This window comes from Seriola lalandi, unplaced genomic scaffold (genome assembly GCF_002814215.2).
Source record: "Seriola lalandi dorsalis isolate HSWRI2012SDOR001 ecotype SW California unplaced genomic scaffold, Sedor1 jcf7180002054795, whole genome shotgun sequence".
In the NCBI taxonomy this organism is placed as follows: Eukaryota; Metazoa; Chordata; class Actinopteri; order Carangiformes; family Carangidae; genus Seriola; species Seriola lalandi.
This window is the reverse complement of record NW_019525348.1, coordinates 2,065,452-2,085,438: the sequence shown is the minus strand read 5'-3', so window position 1 is coordinate 2,085,438 and position 19,987 is coordinate 2,065,452. Positions and strand designations below refer to the sequence as shown.

At 40.1% G+C, this 19,987-nt stretch overlaps 1 long non-coding RNA gene across 1 annotated transcript; it reads right to left on the bottom strand.

The window, feature by feature from the left end:
- Positions 1 to 1,697: 1,697 nt before the first annotated feature.
- Positions 1,698 to 16,871, bottom strand: LOC111669439 (uncharacterized). The gene is made up of 2 exons (XR_002761793.2): positions 16,501 to 16,871; positions 1,698 to 2,236 (listed from the first exon to the last, which is right to left on the bottom strand). It is a non-coding gene; the product is annotated as an uncharacterized LOC111669439 (long non-coding RNA).
- Between the last annotated feature and the right edge of the window lie 3,116 nt (positions 16,872 to 19,987).

The window sequence follows — 19,987 nt, the reverse complement described above, 5'->3', positions numbered from 1 at the left end:
ACACACACACACACACACACACACACACACACACACACACACACACACACACACACACACACACATTCACACTGCTATTTAGACTGACTATCCACGCAAACAGTCTTGAGTCTTTATTGGTCACAATTCATTTTTATCCCACCTTGAATTCAGCCAAACATCACATCATCTTAAAGGTTGGTATTTGCACCTGTGCAGCAATGATGTCATCCTCCAGGAGGCGTTATCATGACATTGTGGCTCCATCTTGTGGTGAGCGCATGTACATTTCAATCATTCTTTCTTGCAAGCTATACATAACATGAGGACTGTATGCTTACATTTGAGCTTTTGTGTTTTTCCATCCAAAAACATGAATTATTTCTAACTGAAAATGGTGTAATTACCCAATTTAAGTAAAAGCTCATTGTGTATATTAAACTGAACTTGTTATACACCTTAGATACTGAATGTGAGCATCAAGTGAGCACAATAAATCGTAGAAAAATCACAACAGAAAATAACAAAACAGAAGATGAGTAGAAAGATACAGGACATGCATTATGAAAATATATCAGTTTTAAATAGTGTAAACAAGAAAAAAGACCTCTAATATGAATTATGTTATTTTAACATGTCCACGTTACCTTCACAGTAATAAAGGAAGTATAGTTTGACATCTCACAGTCTTTCTCAGCAGATGGAGTTTGCTCAGTTGCTCACTGTCCAGCGACTTGAGTAAAATATGTTAAAACTCAAGCTTAAAACCCTGGTTCTTGGTAATAATAAACGCTACATTATTGATACATATAGTTTATTCAGTGTAATAAATGAATACCAAATAAACAACTTTAAATATTCTATTGTGAGATAAGCTCTATTACAGCTTCCGTTTGTTATTTAAAATATCCTACAGCCACAGAAAGATGATCACACAATGGACACAGACACTTCTAGGGCCTCCTACTGCTCGTCCACCAGATTCCAGCTAGGACCTGTGGCCCCCCTCGGCTCTGCCCCTGCTCACATGGTAACAGTTGGTGGTCTAAAAAGGAGTGTTTATACACAAACACTATATCAAAACTTTTAATGGACTCATGAAGGCGACCTGCAACATCCCCAGTTTAAATCTGTCTGGGAACCTCCTCCCCCTTCCCATCTCTCCCTCCCCTAACTTCCTGTCATCTCTGTCTACGGGACTCACTGTAGAGATGACAAGCTTAAAATACTCTGAAAAATACTTGGAAGAAGTACTGATACAGAAACAGAGTGGACATGACCCATTTACAGACAGAAGAACGTAATGTAATATATGATGTCAAAACGCCAGCATAATGCATAGGCATTAGTATTCATAGTAATCAAGAGAGACATCACATCCACTTCAGGTTGTGTTTACAGTTTTCATACCAATTTCAAGTTTGTCTTCATCTTAAAACTTCCATTTTCAGGTACAGTGACTATAGTGAGTAAACTGACCAACAGATTTCACACAGTGATTCCTCTTTAAACAGCCACATCCTCCCTGCCTATGTATTTATTATAGATTGTATATTTTTAGTGCTAGAATAGCAGACTTGCAAGCACACACACTGACGACACCCACTGTTTCTGCTTCCCGTGTACGTCTTTCCTCCTATTGCCACTAAACCATAGGAGCCTTTCACACACACACACACACACATCACAGAATAATGACACATAGAGGAACACAAATATTAATGTTTTCACTTTATTATTCATTTTCAGCTTTCTGAATAAAACACGTCTGTGCACTTTCATGTCAGTTTCCATTTATTCCCTATGCATACGGAAAAAGGTTACACACATGGACAGGTCTGAACACATGTTTCCAAAGTCTCAAAAGGTCTCACACTAAAACTAAAACACTGAGCAGTCACTCAAATGACTATTACTGCTATACTGTTATGTTAGATATGATGAGTTAATTTTCCATCATTTTTATCCCATTTCCTTCTTTCCTTCTGCTTTCTCTGTCACATACTCTAAATTGTGTGTGTGTGTGTGTGTGTCCCACCCCCAGTGGGACAGCCATGACCGAGGTCGCTGGGTCAGGGAATCCAGCCAATCAGAGATGTGCCGCTCCCTGTTTCCTGTCCCGAATGGCAAGCATTCCCCAGCAATCCAACCGAGGATGTCGGAGGAATTGCTCAAATCCTTTCGTTTAGACGCCAATAACTCTTTATGTACACAGGCCGCCATTCACATTTAACAGTGTTGATGTCGCTTTATGTCACTGTGAATAAAGACACAATTTCACAAATGTAAAAAGATGTGTTACTGAAAGGAGCTGTAGGTTTGTGGTGATGTGGCTGTAAGTCTTTCTATAAAGCCACAAAACTTAATGTAATGTTTAGCTGCTCTGAGGATTGAATATTTCATAAAGATGATTGAATTCTGTTTCAGGACATGTAGAAAGAAAGAATTCATTCATTCAGATCAATTGTTCAGTTTCACTTTGGAGTTACACCTATGATTTGTAAGAATACTTCTTAACACATAAGAATCGGGAGATCCACTTAAAAATTGAATTTACTTTGACTTACGGTATCTTTGGTTATTGAGTGAGTAAAAATGTAGCCGCTCCATACATTATCCTTGTGTTTTGGTCGGAGGATTTATGTAAAGTAAGAGTAAAATCATGTACTGGGTGAATTATATGTGTGAAAGCATGATATGTGAATTCTGCATTGAAATATGAACTGACTGACAAACTCATTTTAACTTTCATCCACTGCTGCTGGTTGAGTTTCTGAGCCAAACAGTGCAAACAGTCCCACTCCCGGCCACCAGGGGCCAACGCCGAGAGTGTAGGATGTTTACACTACCTAGACCTCAGAGGAAGTCGAAGCTGATGAAGTTAGCAGATCTTAATGTTAATAAGTTTTGCGAGCTGGGAGCATTCTACATACAGAACCCTGTGTGCTGTAGGGCTGATATAGGATCTGGACATGGTTTGTTTTTTAATGGGGCTGTTTGTAAGTTTTCTCTGCACTGCAAACGTGGTTTCTCACAGGGAGCAGGCGCTGGTGATTGTCACTTGACAGGAGCTTCGGCCATTGTTGTGTTTACAAGAGGTTATACTCCTCTAAGCAGCGCAAGTCTTCAGGGCAGATTGGAGGCTACAGTGAGTCGCTGATGGAAAGTGACGAGACGGACTGAGGCTAGCTGGTTAGCATGCTACCTTTGGTAAAAGAAAAGACATAATAGAGACAAGAGTGAACATTGGCGTTGCCTTCCACCTCTGGAGACAGTATACCATATACCATATACCAAACATCAACACAACTATCTGTTTTTGGGCTTGACCCTTTAAAACACATTAAATTGGTAATATTTAGACATTATTCAAGTATTACAATGTTCTTTCTTCAGGACCATCAAAGAGAAGACCACAAGTCAACACACCTCTCTTCTATACCTGCATTTACATTTGTACTCTACTGGGGCAGATTTGGCAGGAAATGTTCTGGATTCTTTCTTTTCAAATAAACAGATGTGGGATTCAGTTATATCTAAATACTGCAGCAGAAACAAATGCACTGCTGCATCGTCTACAAGTTGGTTAGACTGTGTCTTTCCATGTAGAGGAGCTTTTTGTGAACTGAACTATTGCCTGAGTTTTCCAGCACCAAGGAAGGAACACTGAGTCTGTTTAGACAGAAACTGCAAAAAAGCACAGCGTGTTTTCATTCATGGTATGATGAATGTGGGGGTGGGGGAGTAATATTAGAATGCTTCCTTCCTTCCTTCCTTCCTTCCCTGTCTGTGGCCCTGCAGTGTATGTTACACCCACTTCCCCTCAACTCTGACTGATGAGGAGGGGAGGGCAAAATCAAGACCAAACTATTCAGGAATAACAATTTTCCATCTCTTCGTTTACCTCATTTTATTCCCTCAATTTCCCCTTCTTCCCATCCTGTTCCTCTTTTCCTTTATCCACCTCCTTCCTACTTCTTTCCCCCTCCCATGTTCATGTCTCTCAGGGGAAATGAAGCCGCTCCCATCCACTGGGACCCAAGCAGCCTGAATGGAGACAACTATCACCACCAGCCATTTCTTCCTGGACTATGAATTGAGTCATAGTTTGTGATTAGATTAAGTTTTACTCGCCAACAGCCACGCAACAAGGGTTTTGAAAGACACAAGTTTATTCGAGCAGCATGGCTTTTACACAACATATTGGTGTTACAACCAAAGCTCAGCTTATTATCAATTATAGTGTCCAAGTACAAGTACGTCTCTACAATCTCTATATCCTAACCAGGGTTGGAGTCATGACAACTATAATTAATACACATGTAGTTGGTCTTTGTTACATTAAATTCCAAAATGTCTTCTTGACACCATCTTGAAAAATAATCTAGGACGTTTCCTTCTCCTTCAGCAGCTTCACCACGACGGTGTCATCTGCATCACAATGTGATGGTTTTCAGGGCGTCTTCACTCCAGCGTTAAACCGTACCCTCGTTCATTTTCCCCCTTGGCACACAGTAAAACAGTAATTGCACACGGGTGCGCAAGGACCCTTTTGAGGAGGTGGTCTTGGTCCGGTCCCAAACGAACACTGGAGCGGTGTGAAAGAGTTCTGAACTGGATCCGACCCCACTAACAGGTGAACTCACAAGTTTGAGCTCGACGCTTCCCGTAACCTTCCTATGTTTCCTTTCCTGCTCCAGCCAGACAGTCTGACCAATAAGAGGAGTGAACGTTCTCACGTGGTTTGTAAGGATGCATTTTGGTTCACTTGAATTCTTCTCTGTGTGAAAGCAAATCGAACCGAGCCCTGACAAGAGCCGGTTGGTGTTGAAGATAGTCCAGAGAAATGTCCCTTCATTCTCACTCTCTGACAAACTCAGTGTCCAACATGAAAAAGCTCCTGCACCAGCAGGTGAAGCTGTCTGATGTAAAAAACCTGATGAATGCACGAACAGTCAGACATACTACTATCTAAGTGCTTATAAATGAAGAGCTATAGTTGCATCCTGAATCCACCTGTTAGTTCCACATGGTAACAGGTCGAGAAGATCCTTCTTCCTTTTTTTTATCAACTTTTCGAAAGACTTCATAACCAGTGAAGTCAAGGCTACAGGCCTGTAATCATTCAGTCTTTGATGGCTGATTTTTTGCATTGGGACGATGAACTATTGTGGATTGTTTCCATAGTTCCCTTTTCTGACAGAATGCCACATTTAAAATATAGTTCAAAATAAGGTCTGTTTGTTATCACAGCCAGGGGTTGATCCAGCTTCACAATGTTTGAAAGTATTCACACGAGAGACAGATTGACTAGAGTTCAGTCGGCTGTGTTTTAAAACAGCAATTTAGTTGCTAAAATCACACTCATCAAATAAAACAGTACTTTAGGTTTTCCCTCCAAACCTTGTGGTAGCCATTCCCGCTTTTTTACAACATGTGATTGTCTGAGTGTTAATGTTCTGTTGTTCTACAGGATCTGTCTCTTACGATCTCAGTGATTAGGTTGGAGAATACAAAGTTATGACGACTGATAAAGTAACTGATGTTTGGAGCGACAAAAAAAACATAATTCTATTATTCTTTTAGACCTTACCATTCTTTTACACCTTCTGTAATCATTCGTAGAATTAACAGTCACATACTTACAGTTGTGTGTCAGTGGTGACAGCGTACAGCAGGTGGAACGTAGCGATGGTACTAGCAGTTGGCTGCTGCAAACATCCGACTGAAAGCCCCAGAACCTAACACCAGCTTCCAGTCAAGGATGTTTACAGTAGCCCCGACTGCCAACCGGCCTGGAGAGGAGACAGTACCTATGAACCCACTCAAACACACACACACACACACACACACACACACACACCATGCACCACAATGCAAGAAATGTCCATTTTAGCATTTTATTTAGTGAAACAAGTGAAAATGTTGAGCACTGATGCGAGATAATTCCACGTTTTAGTTTAAAGCAGAACGGGAAGAAGTTTCCACTGGATACAAGTGAACTGATCAAACCTCATTCAGGGGATTTCTTTCAGAAAAAATGTATTCAGACTGGAGTGCACACACACACACACACACACACACACACACTCGTATAACCACACAAACAACAAGAACACAAAATGGAGACACACATTTCAACATTTACATGAGAAGGCAAAATAAAAAAATTTAAAAAAAAAAAAAAAACACTAGTGGAAAAATGTAGCTTCTGTCCTCGTGCCAGCTGGTGACTTTCCTCTGCAGCTCTACAGCCTGTCTGTGTCACTTCCACTCTTCCTGCTGTCTATTCTTACCCTCAAACCCGCTCCTGCTTGAGAGGAATAATCCATCATCACAGAAAAGTACAGGAGGAATGTAAAACTATACAAGTGCTGTCCTTTACAAATCTGAAGCACTGTCCTGAGCCGTTTAGTGTAAGACTGCTCATCTGTCATTTCTTCTTTTTTTTTCCTCTTCGTTATTTGGAGGAGCATTTCTATCCCTCATTAGCTGACATCCAACTGATGCTCATCAAGTCTGTCTAAATTAAGTTTTGTATACTTGCATGAAACCGTATGAAAACATTTAAAAGGGTTAGAACGATGTGAACTCTAAAACATTCCCTTTCTTAAGTAAGTCTTAAAGCAATTCTGGACATCAAGTATCTGTATCTTTCTTGAGACGTAAGACAATCATCACTGTTTTGGTTTTGCTTTGTTTTATACTTAATACACCCACACACACAACTGTGCAGTTTCTAAGGTTTCAGATGATCAATTTAACTGGGCTATTTGTAAGTTGCCACTGCTAGGAGCAGGTGTTGGTGATTATTGCTTGACAAGAGCTTCGACCATTGTTGCATTTACAAGACAAGAGGTTATAATACGTCTTCTGAGCAGTACTACGTATTCAGGGCAGACTGGAGGCTACAGTGAGTCGCTGTCAGTGTGAAGAGATGGGCCGGAGCTACCTGGTTAGCATAACTTAAGTAGAAGAAAAAAGGTGATAGAGACAAGAGTTAACATTGCTGTTTCTTTCCATCACTGGAGACAGCTATTGATGAGTAAAGGAATTAAGTTTGATGCTGAACTAAGTAAATAGCTGTTAATGCTAATGTTAGCTATGTACCAATAGCAAAACTTACAAATAGCTCCTTTAATTTCCAGATTTCTCCAACTTGAGGCTGACATGAACAACGTTTCCCACTCAGTGGCTCATAAATATGCACATTTGTCTGGCTTGTCTCATCAGTTTATACATTACTAAATTAGTTTTGAGGCTTGCTAATGATCTCTTCTTACCTGAGCTATAGTCACTTTTTAATAACATCTTCCACAAGGCGTTTTGACTTGTCATACCAGGAGAAGCACAGCTGAAACTAATTTAGTTGATACGATGGTTCACTGTCATGTGAACCAGCATACACATTACCAGGGCCCTGGAACCAGCCTAGTTAAATGGAACGCAGTTATTTTAAATGTTAGCAATTACAGTCGGCTGCAGTGAGTCACTATCAGAAGGTGATGAGACGGGACAGGGCTAGCTGGTTAGCATGCTAACTTTAGTAGAAGATAAGACATGATAGAGACGAGTTAACAATGGGGTTGCTTTCCACCTCTGGAGACAGGTGTGGGTGAGTAAAGGAATGAACTTTGATGCTGAACTCACCATGTTTCTTCCAGACTGGTAAGTAAACAGCTGGTAATGCTAATGTTAGCTATGTAGCAATAGCAAAACTTAGAAATAGCTCCTTTAATTTCCAGATTTCTCCAACTTGAGGCTGACAAAAGATCAAATTAAATTAAAATTTTAATTAAATTTTCACCATCTTATGATAATTCACTACATCACAGGACTGTTCACACACAACACTGCAGTGTCACAGCAGGGTCCACTCTTTCTTTTTTACAGTACAGACTTAGTGGAAACCATTAATTATGGTGGTCACTGCCCTGCACTATGTTTTCTTTCCCCAGCTTTGTTGTCCCGTAAGCATCCATCAACATGTGACATTCCACCACCTTAACTCCCAACCCACACACACACACACACACACACACATATTTACCATGTAAACACAACTCAGCTTTTCTGTTTAGCCATCATACATACTCCCACAGCTCAGCACACACACACACACACACACAAATCTAATTACTTCTTCACACGCAGATGAATGTGGAAGACTCCCATAGTGCCCTCTGTGACCCCCACACCCCCTACACCCCCCCCAACCCAAACGCTCACTTCCTGTGTCTTCCTTTGTCTCTGCATTTCTCATTCACTTTTTCTCACACACAAACACACACACAAAGACATCTACTGACGCAAACACGCGCACACACGAGACATAGCAGTGCCCATCTTTGTTTATAACACAAACACGGCAGTGGCATGTGCCCCTCAACTGGTCTTGATAACTTATTTTGTGTGTGTGTGCGTGCGTGTGTGTGTGCGTCTGAGAGCACATGTGTATGTGTAAGAGCTTGCAGGTCTTTGTTAGCATTAGCATGAATGTGCCTTTGTGTGTGTGTGTGTGAGAGAGCTAGAGTAAGAGTGTATGTGTGTGATAGAGTTGGAGAGTGAAAGAGCAAGAGAGCATGTAATCACATGTGTGTCCTGTGCTCAGATAAAGACAGGAATGCCATTTCTCTCGTTCCCTCCCTCTCCTACACGAACAAAGAACCGAAGTGTCAAACTACTGGAAAGAAAGTAACATTTTTAACCAGCATGTACGAAAACTGAATTGAAAGTGAAATGTAAAGCCGCTTGGAGCTCCTGACATTTGCTGCTACATGAGATCGGATGTGACTGTGCTATTTTAGCTGACTGCCTTTGTAGCGGCCTGACAAGGAAGTTCGAGGTAAAAGGTGAGAGCGTGTCGTTGTTCAGTAGATCTATTCAGACTGCTCAGGGTAAAATGTTGATGCCAAATTTGAAAGCTATTGTCATTCTTGTGTTGTAGTTACACTGACGTTACATGCAGAGCTGAGTTATGTCCACAGGTCTGAACTTCCGCTTTCGAGACAGTCACACCCAACCAAGCACGTAGTTCAATCCTTGCAGTTCAATGGCTTCTTGTACAAAAAAGTATCTTTGTTTTATATTTCTTTGTAAGAAACTAATATTTGACCAATGAATCTGTTTGTTTAATGAGACTGAGGGCGAGGCAATAGCATTAGACTGAAGTCTACAGCCATGCTAGCAGCTCTGTGTGACTATAATTACACAAAGTGGTGCGTTAAGGTAGATACTAACATGACCGTGCTAACTAGTAGCCAGGCTAGCTGTTTCCATGTTTCCAGACTTTGTGCTAAGCTAACCAACTGCTGACTGTAGCCATAAATTTATCAGACGAGACATCAGACATGACAATGGTATCGATATTCTCATCTAAAGTAAAAAAGTACATTTCTAGCTTCTGTCACTCGATGACATGCTCTCGTTGCCTTGCCTAGATTTGAGTAAACTCTTTTTTTCTTACATTTTTTTTTTCTTTTAATTAAAAGCAAAATATCTTTGTTGCTGTTGGAGCTTTGAGAATCAATTGCTGACTCACCCAAAAATAAAGCTTTTGGAAAATGCTCACCAGAGAGGATAAATGTGAAAATGCAGACCTCACGTTTAGGGATGGGGTTCAATAGCATTTTATCAAGTCTGAGTCCAGTTCACTTAACAGATCTGGTCTTAAACCTCCCAACTGCTCACAGACTCATCAGATGATCAGGGCTGTGATTATGTCAGTCCTGGAGCAGCCGATGGTGTCGCCAAGCAACGGTAAACAGTCTGGAACTTGAGGCTAACCTTAGCTCACACGCTACTGTTGATATGTATTAGAAATAAATCTCCTCTTATGCGTGTGATGCGACCTGGTTTCAAAATCAGTTAGGATTTTGAAAGTCCGGCCTAAGTCAGTCTGCAACAAGGTCCGTAGTTGTCACAAAGAGGCAAAAGAGGTTGGGAAAGTGGATGAAATATTCGATGCGGGATTCATGATTTACTTCCCCTCTATGACTGAAATGGTCAATCAGCTTCTACTTCACTACAAAGTGGCAGAAAATCACTGAGTTCGAAGAAACTAATTTAAATTACAAATCTCCGCAATGCCAGTTAAGTAATCCTCGGGAGCCCTGAGAGCCCTTAACTCCTGGTCCTGTTTTGTCAGAAGGCTCTTAACTCCTGGCAGTCTATTGTAAATAAGCCTAATGGATGGTCTGACAATGCAGAGCGAAGATAAAGCTTCAGGAAGGCTAATTATCCAACTGTACATGTTATTTAGCTCCAATTACACAACCGTGTTTATGCATCTTCAGTATGTTTCAATTACTGTCCATGTCTACACACTCTGTGGAGAATAACAAGATGCTCATGTGCAAGTATGCAGCGTGTGTGTGTGTGTGTGTGTGTGTGTGTGTGTGTGTGTGTACTTATGGCTACTACTCCCTCTCTCTCTGCTTCTCTCTCTCACTCAGGTCACTTGGGGAACAAAGCAAACTTTATCAGAACATTGCAATCCTGCATTCCCCAGATTCTTAGCACTTGGCAACCGGCTGACACACAGAGCGGAGAGAGAGAGAGAGAGAGACAGAGAGAGAGAGAGAGAGAGAGAGGGAGAAACAGGGGGAGGGAGAGGGAGAGAGAGGGGGAGAGAGAAAGAGAGAGAGAGGGAGAAAGAGGGGGAGAGACAGGGAGAGAGAGAGAGAGAGAGAGGGAGAAAGAGAGGGAGAGAGAGAGAGAGAGGGGGAGAGAGAGAAAGAGGAGGAAGACAGAAGAAAGAGGAGGAAGGCAGGAGAAATAAAAGCAGGTGTACACACTGACTTGTAGTCTTTCCTCACAGTGTCTGCTACAGGTTTGAATACAATCTACACTGTTGCTTAACAGACTGTGTGAAAGAAAAAGAAAGAGGGTTTTGTGTTTTAAAAAAACCCCTATCCTGTTGTAATTATTGATTATACATGGACATTTTATTTTAAAAATACATGACAGTATTTAAGGCTAATACTTAGAATTTTTCCTGCTGTTCTCTACTGTACACTGAGAATGTCAAAGCCGAACTTCATTCAAAAATCAGGTTATTTAATGGGGCCTTTGCTTATCAGCAGAAGTGCATATCTGGTAGTGCATGACTAAGGGCCACTGCTTCAGTTTGGCTTTCACGCAACACAGCAGCAGCTTGTATTTCGATAAAATCTTAACTTTTGACACTCATCGCTGCTGAATCATGGTGGCATTTCGGTTTGGACAAAAAAGGGTTTGAATAACAGTTGAAAAGCTGATAAACAAAAATGAAATTTGTCCAGTCACTGCCATCTAAAAACTTGACAGGGTTTATTAATTATCTGAAAAACTGGGGAGAAAATGACAATCAGATCTCCTAACATAGCTTTAATATTCAGCATAAGTGTTTCTAAACTGGAAACGACACTGAGGCTTCAGGCTTCACTGAAATGTACATTTTTGTGTTCTCTCCACAAATACAGGCCCTGTGGCTATTGCATATTTTTATGTCAAACGGACACAACATTGGGAGATGTCCCTATTCACTTTCTTTCCCAGATTTAGATGAGACATTTGATACCATTCTTATATAGTGAGCGGGAGCTGGGAGATGGTTATCTTAGCATAAAGACTGGAAGCCGGTGTAAACAGCTAGCCTGGCTCTGTCCAAAGATCATGTATCTTGTTTGTTTAATCCATACATGGGGAGATGTGTGCGATAACCATTTCCTGATGAACAACAGTTTATAAGTCCACCCAACGTCTCCGGCTGTTGCACTGGTCGCCAAGAAATAGTTGCAGTGCCTAACTCCCAAAAGAGCCACAAAACGCAAACTATACATTTGTTAGAATCCAGATTAAACACAAGAGACACGGCGTGTTTATTTGTGAACTTTAGAGCCCAGCTAACTGTTTCCTGTTAAGCTGGGCTAATGCACAGACATGAAACTCACATCAATCTTCTCATCTCAACTCTGGGAAAGAAAGCCAGTGAGTTTTCTTTGCAAACTATTCATTTAAAATCTAAAACTCTCCTCCAACAGTTACACTCTTTAAGGTTAAGAAGTGTAGCAAAGAAGAGAAACCTGTTGATTCTAGATTTTTTTTATTTTTATATTTAAACACTCACACTACCAATGTCACGGCTGATGTGTGTACAGTAAATATGCCAATGTGACAGTGGAGTCAATGGTGATATATCGATGTTTAAAACTGCTACAGAGGAAACCTTTAAAGTTCGGCGAGCACCGTGTCTGTGCGTTCTTTCATCCTCTCAAGAGGCACTTCTTCTACATCACAAATATACCAACACAATGAGAGAGTGTGTGTGCCAGGTTAAACACCATTATAAGGTACACTATATCAAGTGCCCAGGCACTACAGATGACCTCTAGCTGTGTCGGGTGCCAAAGTCACCCTTTGAAGTTCAGCAGCTTTTCTTGAGTTTCATCATCTGAGACCTTCAAGTATAATGTATTTGTATATAACTTTGGTTTCTGTACATTTTCTGTTGATGGAGTTTACTGATTACTTGCTCGTTCTCTCTCTTTCTCTCTCTCTTACTCTCTCTCTCTCTCTCTTTCTCAATGCTAATGATCCATTCCTTGTACTTTGTGCTTATTCCAAGCCAACATAAACTGTAAACTTCACTTTCTTTGGAATTTAATATTTCCCCAGAAGACAAGACTACAAATACTAATATAATGTTTACACACCATCTGTAGACGCCTCCAAACTGAAGTGTAACTGGTGACTCAGTACCTGGATTCCTGGATAGTCCAGATCAAGCTCCACTCACTAGTTACTGCTCAGCCGAGCAGATTTTACATTTACAGGTTTCCAGCAGTAGCTCTGATGACTTTCCACATTTACGCAGGACGATTTCCAACTGCTGAAGCATCTCACAAAAAAACACACTCTGTAAAAAGTGACACATCTGTAAAATTGCTCAGACAATTTAAACACTGTCCCTCCAACAGTCACCCTTCTCAAGTCAACAGGCTGAGATTGATATACCATTCAGGTTAAACAAATATAATCTGCGCCCTTGAATTCATTATTAGATTACAATTTAGCTTCTTATCTTCATTAACACTTGCCACGACCTTCACATTAGTGTGTCAATGTGTGCGTGTGTGTGTGTGTGTGTGTGTGTGTAGCTGGAGTTCTCCTACAAGTTTCCATTCTTTATCTGATAGCACAACTCCTGCCCTTTCTTTAACGCCCTCCCTTCCTCCTTGGTTCAGCTCTCCCTCTCTGTGACAGGCTGACCTTATGTATCAGTCACTGTCAGCAGTTTAACGGACCAGCGGATATTCTGATCAGGGTCCTGAATACTAACAGAGCTGGTGGCCCGTGAAACCAGAATTCTGATTATTAACATTGTTGACTCTTAAAGGACAAAAACGTCGGGTTAATGTTCCTCGACACCCTCGGGTGCAGAGCACCGGGGGCTTGCAGGAAACTATGTTGTGCAACGATGTTGGAAAAGTTGATAATAAACCCCTGGTCTTTCTCAATGAATGCCTTACAGTTACTTTTTTGTGTAGGTTTTAAATTGTGTTACACACGTACACAGGTTCAAGTATTTCTACTTAGTTCAGTACTGTGATAACTGTCAGAGTGAGATAAGGTTGACACCACCCTCGTGTCTGTATGTTCAGAACAGTGCTGGAGCCCAGGGGTGATCGGCCTTGCTAGCTTTGCTAAAGAGGTGCTGGTAGACAGATTTTTAGACTTTGGAGATAGCAAAGCTAGCTGTTTCCCCAACTTCCAGTTTTTAAGCTAAGCTATGCTAACCACGTCCTGTAAGGACTTCTTTTCACACTTATGTCAAAAACTTTCCCCAACTCTCAACTATTTCTTTAAGTAGCCCTGTTTGAAATATTCTGTTTTAAAAGTTTCCTGACTTTAAGTCACAATTTAAACCTTATTATAAGGAAAGGCTGCACAGGTATTATTCCTCAGCGACACAAAGCAGGAAACAACCTGATTACACCAATGATATTCCACCACATTAAACTATTTGGATGATTTTATCTTTATCGTCTAGATTATGAAGATGAATAATCCCGTTCTTGGCCAGAAAGTCAAACAATAAGTAAACCAATTGAAGACAACGTATACTAATGGACTAATACAACTTCTCATCTCTGAACACACTTTACATTATTATGCATATTGATAACTATATGCTAAAGAAAACCAGCTAATTAATTACGTTAATGTGGCTTGACAGGATAACAATAATGGAAACTAGTCATTTAAGGTGAACCAAGTAATGAGATAGACTATATCTAAGTCTGACAGGATGATTCCTTAGGGTATTTTTTACAGTATTTATTCACACATTTTTATCGAAAGAATAATTCAATTCAAATAGAATTTGCCTTCTTCCGTTTTTTTCCACTCCTGTCATGGGTTCAGCTCGAGATCCCTGCCATATAATGTTTTGTGGGATGGGCTGAGAATTCAGGAAGTGGCTCCTGTTGTCTCCATAGCAACCCTGAGGTCAGCCGCGCTAGGCCGGAGACCCCTCCTCAAACACAAAGAGCCCAGAGGCCTGGATCAACACAAACAACCTGACGTACACACACACACACACACACACACACACACACACACTAATGCTCACAAATGGAGGCAAGATCACAAGGACATAAACTGCATTCAACCAAAGCACTTCCTGTGTAATCTCTATGAAAACAACATATTTTCAGTATACACCATGAAAGCTTGTGTAAATCACTGCTCCATTAGACTACAGTGGTGACTGCTGCACATTCAAACTGAAGCACTACATCAAGGTTTTGGGAGTGTTACTCAGCTTACTGGTTAACAAACTGATCCCACAGTTACCGAATGCTCCGAGTAGATCACTGATTCTGCAGCTAAAACTTTACACCAAGTAGCAGAGGATTTCTAAATTTGCATTTTATGAAAATGGTGTGTGCATTCAAATGTTTATCAGATCTTTCATGATACTGTATGTGGCTAATTCAGGCCGGTTTCTGTACCAGACTGAACACTTGTTTGGACTATTCTGTTAGAGAGTGATGGTGGTGTGCACATGGAGACTGTACAAAGCTAAAAATGACAGTATTTTGGATGATTTCTCACATTAATTAGACCTACATATGGATTCTGGTTGCCATATTCACGAAGTAAAGCAAACTAATGTCCTAAAAAATTAGATGTCCTTTGTTGAGGATTTTTTTAAACTTCACGTAAGATCTCTGTTCTATACTGTTGGAATAATTGTTAAACACTTTTCTCACTGTGAACGCTTTTCCTCATTCTGCCTGGGAACCAAACCAACCATCATCCCAAGGGAGGAAAGAGACGGATGAATAGGCAGGACTGAGAGGATCATGATTATATGCAACCCACAGATTACTCATTACCTACTTAAAATGTAGTTTTGGAAATTGTGTAGCTGGTGATCTCGAGACAAAGGATGACACGGTTGAACTGTGACCACTGGCTGGCGATTAGCATAAAAAAAACAACCACCAGTGTGAAGTAAAATCCATTATAAAGCATTCTGTTGATGCTTTGTTGGCACTTTGAAGATCCCATCCACGGGTTCAAATGTACTTGATTGATATATGATCCATTACAGGACTGTGACCTTTGCATTTTAAATGGGTTACCCACCTCTACATCCATTTATTCTATTAATCCACTGATTTATCTCATTAAAGACACACTCTATTAATGTATGACCTGATTACTTCACATTATTTTTGGAGTAGCCTACTTGAACTTCAAAAAGATTGTATGATTCACAACTACTAACCATTTTCTCAAAAATGCTTTGATTACTTCTTTCCCTCAGAATGGCTATTAGTCCATTTTTTATTCAAGATGAAATCACTTTGCACCCTATCTTTAGATACAGTATATATTCATACAATAAGATGTACAAATAATGAGCACTTCAGTTTCTTCTTCAGCAGTTGACAAGCGCCACAGTAATTAAAGCGCCCTCTCTGAGCACTGTTGTGTGAAACGCTGTGATTGACGCGAATACGTTCAGTTCTCGCGTTGAAGATGTTTTGACAAACTCAATACAAAAATCAATCAATTTAGAACTTTTCGGTTTGTCAGCGAGGTTAGAGACCACCTTGAGAACAGTAACGGCATTCATTTACAGATTCTGACATTGCTTTTATGTAAATTCGGCTTAGAGATAATTCACTAAACGGCACTTTAGTCAATAAAATCTTTCCCTAGCTCTCACAGCTGTTGCCGGCCTCATTGGCGCACTTTTGTTTATGGGAATTGAGAGAAAAACAGACATACCAAAGCTCCAAAGTTATTTTAGTGTACATTAGTGGTGCTTTTGATGTTGGATCAAAGCCGAATTAAACGTCGTTATGTTTCAAAGTAGACGAAATCTCGATGACTGTTTTACAATGTATAAAACTGTGATGAAAGCTATGGTAACTCAAAATGTATTCATTTCTGTTTAAGAAGTTTGGCACCATAGTAAACCCGTACAAGAGACAACGGAACCAGTCCGGAGGTAAGTTAACTCACCATGAACACTTCCCTGCGGACAGCAGTTGAAGGCAGCGGACGAGCTCTGCTGCTGTCTGTGTTTCAGGACCAGTCTAATAGCAGCGACCATTCCTTGCAGACCTTGACAAACACTGAGATAAATGTTAAGAGGGCGGGTGTGGGTCTGAAAATAAATGCAGTCTTCTGTCGATGCCTGTCACTGGTCCTCAGCGACTCCGCCGGGGCAGGGATGAACTTGATGATGTAAAACACTTTCTAAAGTTCAGGAAATGGGAAGTTTTCATAGCTTTTATTTTGCATTTGATTCTCTGAAACCTACTTTCTTCTGTCCCGGTCGAGACGATCTTCTGTCAACTCTAGAGGTTTTTGTAGGAAGAAAACTGGACGGAGTCCGGCCCCCTTTAGCTGACAGACCGGTGTGAAGCGAGCTAGAGTCGTTAGCTACAACAGTAATCTATTTCCGGTTAATCTTTTCAGAATAAAAGGTAACATCAGTAAAATTATATATAAAATATGGAGGGTATACGTACCTTAAGATATTAATAAAGGCCAACTTTTCCTTTTTTGACACCGTTCTTCAAATATAACATTCAGCGTCAATTTTAAAATAAAAATAATGTTTTTGTCTGGAATGCAGTGAAAGCACTTCCGGTATCATGTCATCTGCTTATCTTTAACTTGACACAGCTCACAGACTGACCAATATTCAGGAAGCTGTAGGACAGCTAGGGAAAATCTCACCTTGCAGCCACACAGAAGCTGGTACATACACACACACACACACACAATATGTTAACAGGGCCTTGTTTGTTAGGTTATTTTAACCTTCATTTAAAGTTAATTCAAAGAAAGCTCTGCAGTGTAGCCCTGCACAGATATGTGCTCATGTTGCCATCCCACATGGCTTTGTTTAGACACAAACTAATTTAAAAAAACCCCACACATCTAAAAGATGGCTGTCCAACAGTGAGGAAAGGATAGCAGGGCCTAATCTCACCTTGCAGAGGCTGCATCGACCTCCACTCTGCTGACTGTTGGGAGGTCAACTGTATGCTGATGTCCTTTTCATTCCGCATGGATCAGCTGAGAATGTCTCATGTCTCCTTTTATGTGCAGACGTTCTCCAGTTTGCTGAGTTGGCCACATTTAACCCCTAAACATAAAAACTCTGATCTTAAATAGAACTAGAATCTTAATCTTACCAAAATCCTAAAAATGAACCAGTTTCAACCTCTATTTTATCCTAAATTCAATCTAATAAAGTTCAATAAAAGCTATAAATTAAGAGAAATTTTGATATATTTTCTTTTAAATCTGTATCTGTTATTATAGTGTTCCCGCTCACAAGGAAGGCCAAAGCAGAGGGCACAGAAGTAGAAGAAGAACTAAAGATTTTACATTCTACATTTACATACAATTTACACATGGTGAGTTTTTAAGGTTGGACAAAAACCTGCAAGCAAATGCACTATATGGTCCAAGCAACCCATTCAATTTGGATCTGAAATTTGCATAGAAATATTTTTTGAATTGTGTCTTTATCCCTGCTTACAATCTGTATAGGAATACCTGTGTCTTGAGGTAGTCCTGCGATGGTAATGCAGCTTTGGCTCCACTCTGTCATTAATTTGACTTTGTATATACTGTACCACTTATACACACACCTAGCTACAAAAGAAGAAGGAAAAGTGGTTCGTTCCTCAGAAATGGTAAATGAAGTGTATCTATTTAGCTTAAAGTTGACTCTCATTCACCCACTGAGGTATTTATGGATAATATCTATACAATACAGTGTTTTAGAACTGTAATGACAAAAATTATGTTTTTTTTTTCATTACTGTACATGTCATGACATTTTTATACTGTTCTGTGTGTACAATCACTGCCATGGTATTATTACAGAGTTGTACTGTCAAGGTCATGAACAAAGTGGCATTTTTAAACAGTATAACCATAGTACCATGTGACCATAATCCAAATAGGGTGTAGAAGATAGAGGATAGAAGAGGTATTCACATCTTTTATTTACAAGTAAAAGTTCTGCAATGAAAATGTAAAAAAGTAAAAGTATGTGAATATTATCAGCATAATGTATTTAAAGTATAAGCAAATTAAATAAGTACATGAAGAACTAGAATTACCACCTCATGGTTGTCTGCCTCCTCCACTCAGACTAGTTTCATGTTACATCCCTGTTTATCCAGAATCAGATAAAATATCAACCATTTGTGTGAAGTTTGGTCATATTTGCTGTGTCAAGTCTTGAGTAATAATGGCTAAAAAGTGGTTTCTGGGGTCACTGTGACCTTGACCTTGACCTATGACCTTTGACCACTGGTGCGGAGGACTAAAAATGGCCTCAGTGAATATCAGACCATTATATTTCATTATTAATGCTAATGCATTAATGTTATTTAAGTATCATTTAACTGTAGTTGTTTGATTGAAACAAAATGTAACTATTTTGTGTTAGGTTAATGCATCATGTTTTATAAGCTTTTGTATGTTGTGTATGTAACTAGTAACTAAATAAATGTAATGTAATGGACCTGACTTGATGCAGTATTTATCTCAAACCTACTGTATAAGTTGGGGGGATCTGGTATTGTTTGCCGTTCTGATGTTGTTGGTTCAAGGGGGTAACAATGTCCCGCTTCTTTACTTGAGCTGACCACTTGAATGATTGCGTTCTGTATTTGATGTTTATTATTGTCAATATAGTTTAATGTCTTTGATGTGTTCATGATGCTTGCTGCAAACCAAACTTTACTTCGGGATGATAATAATGAAGTTGAAGTTCAAGTTGAAAAAGAGGAGTAAAATGGAATTCATAAAGGTATAAAAAAAAGGTATAAAACAACAACAACATAGAATTAAACAAATAACATATGTCGCAAGTAACACTTGATGTCAAGGTAATAGTTTTGTACTAGACCAGACCACCCAGTCAGAACAGTCATTAAGCTGTGTAACACTGTAGTTGCATAACAATCTGCTGTAGAGGTAATTTTCCACAAATACCAAGGCCATATGTTGTACTCCATGAATTAGTCCAGAATAAACTGTTGCATCCAATATAAGCTAACAAAGGCCACGTTGGCTAATGTGACACTTGCCGTCGCCCACTCTCAGCCTTCATGGTTGGGATGCCTTTGTGTGAGCACTGTGTGCTGTCTGGGTAACCCTGGGCAAGCCCAAACCCTAACCCTAAACTGGCCCCTTGAAGAAGGCAGAGCCAGCCCGAATGTCCTCACTTCACACACCAACTCCTAACTCCTGAACCACAAACCAAAGCTCTTCCCTAGTGTATATCATGGGGACACATGCTTTCAACCTGAAATGGCTGAATGCATTTCTGTCATTTGCTTTTCCACTACCCTCATTATTGCTTTGTTTAGGGTATAAACTGGAGCAGAAACCTACTGGTATCAGGATCTGGAGGCAGATAAAATACCTCTATGTTGAAGTATAAGTGTTTATACTCAAAGCACTGTAAGGACGTGTG